Below are 8112 nucleotides of genomic sequence, written 5' to 3'. Positions count from 1 at the left end.
AAGTCTCAAAGTCGGGTTGAGCAGTCACATTCACTCCCATCGACTTTTGGGCAACTTCCCACGGTTCGAAATGCACAAAATTCGGCCTGAACACGGGGGACGCTCCCCCCTCGAAGGCGAGGCCGTCGGCAGAACCGCCGGGTCAAACCCGGCTGAGCTACCCGGCTTAAAAGTCTCAAAGTCGGTATGAGCAGTCACATTCACCCCCATTCCCTTTTGGACCACTTCCCACGGTTGGAAATGCATGAAAATCGGCCTGGACACGGGGGAGGCTCCCCCCTCGATGACGAGACCGTCGGCAGAACCGCCGGAACAAACCCGGCTGAGCTACCCGGCTTACAAGTCTCAAAGTCGGTATGAGCAGACACGTCCACCCCCATTCCCTTTTGGACCACTTCCCACCGTTGGAAATGCACGAAAATCGGCCTGTACACGGGGGAGGCACCGGCCTCGAAGACGAGACCGTCGGCAGAACCGCCGGATCAAACCCGGCCGAGCTACCCGGGTTAGAAGCCTCAGAGTCGGGTTGAGCAGTCACATTCACCCCCATCCCCTTTTGAACCTCTTCCCACCGTTGGAAATGCACGAAAATCGGCCTGTACACGGGGGAGGCCCCCCTCTCGAAGACGAGACCGTCGGCAGACCCGACGGATCAAACCCGGCCGAGCTACACGGCTTACAAGTCTCGATGTCGGTATGAGCAGTCACGTCCACCCCCATTCCCTTTTGGACCACTTCCCACGGTACGAAATGCATGAAAATCGGCCTGTACACGGGGGAGGGAGCCGCCTCGAAGACGAGACCGTCGGCAGAACCGCCGGATCAAACCCGGCTGAGCTACCAGGCTCGGAAGCGCCAAAGTCGGTATGAGCAGTCACATTCACTCCCATCCCCTTTTGGGCCGCTTCCCACGGTTCGAAATGCACGAAAATCGGACTGAACACGGGGGAGGCTCCCCCCTCCAAAACGAGACCATCGGCAGAATCGACGGGTCAAACCCGGCCGAGCTACCCGGGTTAGAAGCCTCAGAGTCGGGTTGAGCAGTCACGTTCACTCCCATCCCCTTTTGGACCTCTTCCCACCGTTGGAAATGCACGAAAATCGGCCTGTACACGGGGGAGGGTCCGCCCTCGAAGGCGGGACCGTCGGCAGAACCGCCGGGTCAAACCCGGCTGAGCTACCCGGCTTACAAGTCTCAAAGCCGGGTTGAGCAGTCACGTCCACCCCCATTCCCTTTTGGACCACTTCCCACGGTTGGAAATGCACGAAAATCGGCCTGTACACGGGAGAGGCACCCGCCTCGAAGACGAGACCGTCGGCAGAACCGCCGGGTCAAACCCGGCTGAGCTACCCGGCTCGGAAGCGCCAAAGTCGGTATGAGCAGTCACGTTCACTCCCATCCCCTTTTGGACCGCTTCCCACGGTACGAAATGCATGAAAATCGGCCTGTACACGGGGGAGGCACCCGCCTCGAAGACGAGACCGTCGGCAGAACCGCCGGATCAAACCCGGCCGAGCTACCCGGGTTAGAAGCCTCAGAGTCGGGTTGAGCAGTCACATTCACTCCCATCCCCTTTTGAACCTCTTCCCACCGTTGGAAATGCACGAAAATCGGCCTGTACACGGGGGAGGCTCCCCCCTCGAAGGCGAGACCGTCGGCAGAACCGCCGGGTCAAACCCGGCTGAGCTACCCGGCTTAAAAGTCTCAAAGTCGGGTTGAGCAGTCACATTCACTCCCATCGACTTTTGGGCAACTTCCCACCGTTGCAAATGCATGAAAATCGGCCTGTACACGGGGGAGGCTCCGCCCTCGAAGGCGAGACCGACGGCAGAACCGCCGGGTCAAACCCGGCCGGGCTACCCGGGTTAGAAGCCTCAGAGTCGGGTTGAGCAGTCGCATTCACCCCCATCCCCTTTTGAACCTCTTCCCACCGTTGGAAATGCACGAAAATCGGCCTGTACACGGGGGAGGCACCGGCCTCGAAGACGAGACCGTCGGCAGAACCGCCGGATCAAACCCGGCCGAGCTACCCGGGTTAGAAGCCTCAGAGTCGGGTTGAGCAGTCACATTCACTCCCATCCCCTTTTGAACCTCTTCCCACCGTTGGAAATGCACGGAAATCGGCCTGTACACGGGGGAGGCTCCCCCCTCGAAGGCGAGACCGTCGGCAGAACCGCCGGGTCAAACCCGGCTGAGCTACCCGGCTTACAAGTCTCGAAGTCGGGTTGAGCAGTCACATTCACTCCCATCCCCTTTTGGGCAACTTCCCACCGTTGCAAATGCATGAAAATCGGCCTGTACACGGGGGAGGGAGCCGCCTCGAAGACGAGACCGTCCGCAGAACCGCCGGATCAAACCCGGCTGAGCTACCAGGCTCGGAAGCGCCAAAGTCGGTATGAGCAGTCACATTCACTCCCATCCCCTTTTGGGCCACTTCCCACGGTTCGAAATGCACGAAAATCGGACTGAACACGGGGGAGGCTCCCCCCTCCAAAACGAGACCATCGGCAGAATCGACGGGTCAAACCCGGCCGAGCTACCCGGGTTAGAAGCCTCAGAGTCGGGTTGAGCAGTCACGTTCACTCCCATCCCCTTTTGGACCTCTTCCCACCGTTGGAAATGCACGAAAATCGGCCTGTACACGGGGGAGGGTCCGCCCTCGAAGGCGGGACCGTCGGCAGAACCGCCGGGTCAAACCCGGCTGAGCTACCCGGCTTACAAGTCTCAAAGCCGGGTTGAGCAGTCACGTCCACCCCCATTCCCTTTTGGACCACTTCCCACGGTTGGAAATGCACGAAAATCGGCCTGGACACGGGGGAGGCTCCCCCCTCGATGACGAGACCGTCGGCAGAACCGCCGGGTCAAACCCGGCCGAGCTATCCGGGTTAGAAGCCTCAAAGTCGGGTTGAGCAGTCACGTCCACCCCCATCCCCTTTTGGACCACTTCCCACGGTTCGAAATGCACGAAAATCGGCCTGTACACGGGGGAGGCACCCGCCTCGAAGACGAGACCGTCGGCAGACCCGCCGGATCAAACCCGGCCGAGCTACACGGCTTACAAGTCTCAATGTCGGTATGAGCAGTCACGTCCACCCCTATTCCATTTTGGACCACTTCCCACGGTACGAAATGCATGAAAATCGGCCTGTACACGGGGGAGGCACCCGCCTCGAAGACGAAACCGTCGGCAGAACCGCCGGGTCAAACCCGGCTGAGCTACCCGGCTCGGAAGCGCCAAAGTCGGGTTGAGCAGTCACATTCACTCCCATCGACTTTTGGGCAACTTCCCACGGTTCGAAATGCACAAAATTCGGCCTGAACACGGGGGACGCTCCCCCCTCGAAGGCGAGACCGTCGGCAGAACCGCCGGGTCAAACCCGGCTGAGCTACCCGGGTCGGAAGCGCCAAGGTCGGTATGAGCAGTCACATTCACTCCCATCCCCTTTTGGACCGCTTCCCACGGTTTGAAATGCACGAAAATCGGCCTGTACACGGGGGAGGCTCCGCCCTCGAAGGCGAGACCGACGGCAGAACCGCCGGGTCAAACCCGGCCGGGCTACCCGGGTTAGAAGCCTCAGAGTCGGGTTGAGCAGTCACATTCACCCCCATCCCCTTTTGAACCTCTTCCCACCGTTGGAAATGCACGAAAATCGGCCTGTACACGGGGGAGGCGCCCCTCTCGAAGGCGAGACCGACGGCAGAACCGCCGGGTCAAACCCGGCCGAGCTACCCGGGTTAGAAGCCTCAGAGTCGGGTTGAGCAGTCACATTCACCCCCATCCCCTTTTGAACCTCTTCCCACCGTTGGAAATGCACGAAAATCGGCCTGTACACGGGGGAGGCCCCCCTCTCGAAGACGAGACCGTCGGCAGACCCGCCGGATCAAACCCGGCCGAGCTACACGGCTTACAAGTCTCGATGTCGGTATGAGCAGTCACGTCCACCCCCATTCCCTTTTGGACCACTTCCCACGGTACGAAATGCATGAAAATCGGCCTGTACACGGGGGAGGCACCCGCCTCGAAGACGAGACCGTCGGCAGAACCGCCGGGTCAAACCCGGCTGAGCTACCCGGCTCGGAAGCGCCAAAGTCGGGTTGAGCAGTCACATTCACCCCCATCCCCTTTTGGGCCACTTCCCACGGTTCGAAATGCATGAAAATCGGCCTGTACACGGGGGACGCTCCCCCCTCGAAGGCGAGGCAGTCGGCAGAACCGCCGGGTCAAACCCGGCTGAGCTACCCGGGTTAGATGCCTCAAAGTCGGGTTGAGCAGTCACATTCACCCCCATCCCCTTTCGGCCCCCTTCCCACGGTTGGAAATGCATGAAAATCGGCCTGTACACGGTGGGCGCTCCCCCCTCGAAGGTGAGACCTTCGGCAGAACCGCCGGGTCAAATCCTGCCGAGCTACCCGCGTTAGAGGTCTCAATGTCGGCTTCAGCAGTCACATTCAATCCCATTCCCGTTTGGACCTCTTCCCGCCGATGGAAATGCACAAAATTCGGCCTGAACACGCGGGGCGCTCCCCCCTCGAAGGCGAGACCGTCGCCAGAACCGCCGGGTCAAATCCGGCTGAGCTACCCGCGTTACAGGTCTCAAAGTCGGGTTGAGCAGTCACGTTCACCCCCATCCCCTTTCGGACCCCTTCCCACGGTTGGAAATGCATGAAAATCGGCCTGTACACGGTGGGCGCTCCCCCCTCGAAGGTGAGACCTTCGGCAGAACCGCCGGGTCAAATCCGGCCGAGCTACCCGCGTTAGAGGTCTCAATGTCGGCTTCAGCAGTCACATTCAATCCCATTCCCGTTTGGACCTCTTCCCGCCGATGGAAATGCACAAAATTCGGCCTGAACACGCGGGACGCTCCCCCCTCGAAGGTGAGACCTTCGGCAGAACCGCCGGGTCAAATCCGGCCGAGCTACCCGCGTTAGAGGTCTCAATGTCGGCTTCAGCAGTCACATTCAATCCCATTCCCGTTTGGACCTCTTCCCGCCGATGGAAATGCACAAAATTCGGCCTGAACACGCGGGACGCTCCCCCCTCGAAGGCGAGACCGTCGCCAGAACCGCCGGGTCAAATCCGGCTGAGCTACCCGCGTTACAGGTCTCAAAGTCGGGTTGAGCAGTCACGTTCACCCCCATCCCCTTTCGGACCCCTTCCCACGGTTGGAAATGCATGAAAATCGGCCTGTACACGGTGGGCGCTCCCCCCTCGAAGGTGAGACCTTCGGCAGAACCGCCGGGTCAAATCCGGCCGAGCTACCCGCGTTAGAGGTCTCAATGTCGGCTTCAGCAGTCACATTCAATCCCATTCCCGTTTGGACCTCTTCCCGCCGATGGAAATGCACAAAATTCGGCCTGAACACGCGGGACGCTCCCCCCTCGAAGGTGAGACCTTCGGCAGAACCGCCGGGTCAAATCCGGCCGAGCTACCCGCGTTAGAGGTCTCAATGTCGGCTTCAGCAGTCACATTCAGTCCCATTCCCGTTTGGACCTCTTCCCGCCGATGGAAATGCACAAAATTCGGCCTGAACACGCGGGACGCTCCCCCCTCGAAGGCGAGACCGTCGCCAGAACCGCCGGGTCAAATCCGGCCGAGCTACCCGCGTTAGAGGTCTCAATGTCGGCTTCAGCAGTCACATTCAATCCCATTCCCTTTTGGAACACTTCCCGCCGTTAACAATGCACGATATTCGGCCTGAACACGCGGGACGCTCCCCCCTCGAAGGTGAGACCTTCGGCAGAACCGCCGGGTCAAATCCGGCCGAGCTACCCGCGTTAGAGGTCTCAATGTCGGCTTCAGCAGTCACATTCAATCCCATTCCCGTTTGGACCTCTTCCCGCCGATGGAAATGCACAAAATTCGGCCTGAACACGCGGGGCGCTCCCCCCTCGAAGGCGAGACCGTCGCCAGAACCGCCGGGTCAAATCCGGCTGAGCTACCCGCGTTACAGGTCTCAAAGTCGGCTTCAGCAGTCACATTCAATCCCATTCCCTTTTGGAACACTTCCCGCCGTTAACAATGCACGATATTCGGACTGAACACGGGGGCCGGTCCGCCCTCGAAGTCAACACCGTCCGCAGAACCGCCGGGGCAAATCCGGCTGAGCTACCCCGCCCCCGAACACTCAAAGTCCCTCTGAAGCCTTGCATTCGCCTCCTTGGAAAATTGACGTCAAACATTACCAAAATCGGGGGCACGAGCACTAAAGCTAAGTCTCACCCTTTCCCTATCCCTAACCAGGAACCGAACGCCCACCCTCAGCCTCACACCAACGCCGGTGCCACTCCAGACAGACACACCCTTCAAAACCACACCCATCCGGCCATGCAACTCAAAAAGGGTCCAAATTCAGAAACACCCCCTTCAAAAGGCACTCCATCCTCGGCCACACCACCGGGACATGCTCCCCTCGGCGATAATTAAGCCCCCACCACTATTTGAAGCCAACTGCAGCCGCAACTCGAACGGAGAAATCAGTAACCAATTCAAAAATGCGCTTGGTTACTGATTTCTACTGAGCCGAAAAAATTCTAAGTGTCGGTGGTTACTGATTTGTACCGACCCGAAAATATTCTAAGTGTCAGTGGTTACTGATTTATACCAAGTCGAAAATATTCTAAGTGTCAGTGGTTACTGATTTATACCGACTCGAAAAAATTCTAAGTGTCGGTGGTTACTGATTTATACCAACTCGAAAAAATTCTAAGTGTCGGTGGTTACTGATTTATACCAACTCGAAAAAATTCTAAGTGTCAGTGGTTACTGATTTATACCAAGTCGAAAATATTCTAAGTGTCGGTGGTTACTGATTTATACCAACTCGAAAATATTCTAAGTGTCAGTGGTTACTGATTTATACCAACCCGAAAATATTCTAAGTGTCAGTGGTTACTGATTTATACCAACTCGAAAAAATTCTAAGTGTCAGTGGTTACTGATTTATACCAACCCGAAAAAATTCTAAGTGTCGGTGGTTACTGATTTATACCAACTCGAAAAAATTCTAAGTGTCGGTGGTTACTGATTTATACCAAGTCGAAAAAATTCTAAGTGTCAGTGGTTACTGATTTATACCGACTCGAAAATATTCTAAGTGTCGGTGGTTACTGATTTATACCAAGTCGAAAATATTCTAAGTGTCAGTGGTTACTGATTTATACCAACCCGAAAATATTCTAAGTGTCAGTGGTTACTGATTTATACCAACTCGAAAAAATTCTAAGTGTCAGTGGTTACTGATTTATACCAACCCGAAAAAATTCTAAGTGTCGGTGGTTACTGATTTATACCAACTCGAAAAAATTCTAAGTGTCGGTGGTTACTGATTTATACCAAGTCGAAAAAATTCTAAGTGTCAGTGGTTACTGATTTATACCGACTCGAAAATATTCTAAGTGTCGGTGGTTACTGATTTATACCAAGTCGAAAATATTCTAAGTGTCAGTGGTTACTGATTTATACCAAGTCGAAAATATTCTAAGTGTCAGTGGTTACTGATTTATACCGACTCGAAAATATTCTAAGTGTCGGTGGTTACTGATTTATACCAAGTCGAAAATATTCTAAGTGTCGGTGGTTACTGATTTATACCAACTCGAAAAAATTCTAAGTGTCGGTGGTTACTGATTTATACCAACCCGAAAAAATTCTAAGTGTCAGTGGTTACTGATTTATACCAAGTCGAAAATATTCTAAGTGTCGGTGGTTACTGATTTATACCAACTCGAAAATATTCTAAGTGTCAGTGGTTACTGATTTATACCAACTCGAAAATATTCTAAGTGTCAGTGGTTACTGATTTATACCGACCCGAAAAAATTCTAAGTGTCGGTGGTTACTGATTTATACCAACCCGAAAATATTCTAAGTGTCGGTGGTTACTGATTTATACCAACCCGAAAATATTCTAAGTGTCGGTGGTTACTGATTTATACCAACTCGAAAAAATTCTAAGTGTCAGTGGTTACTGATTTATACCAACTCGAAAATATTCTAAGTGTCGGTGGTTACTGATTTATACCAACTCGAAAAAATTCTAAGTGTCGGTGGTTACTGATTTATACCAACCCGAAAATATTCTAAGTGTCGGTGGTTACTGATTTATACCAAC

This window comes from Chiloscyllium punctatum, unplaced genomic scaffold, assembly GCF_047496795.1.
Source record: "Chiloscyllium punctatum isolate Juve2018m unplaced genomic scaffold, sChiPun1.3 scaffold_447, whole genome shotgun sequence".
In the NCBI taxonomy this organism is placed as follows: Eukaryota; Metazoa; Chordata; class Chondrichthyes; order Orectolobiformes; family Hemiscylliidae; genus Chiloscyllium; species Chiloscyllium punctatum.
Note: the sequence above shows the minus strand (reverse complement) of the source record.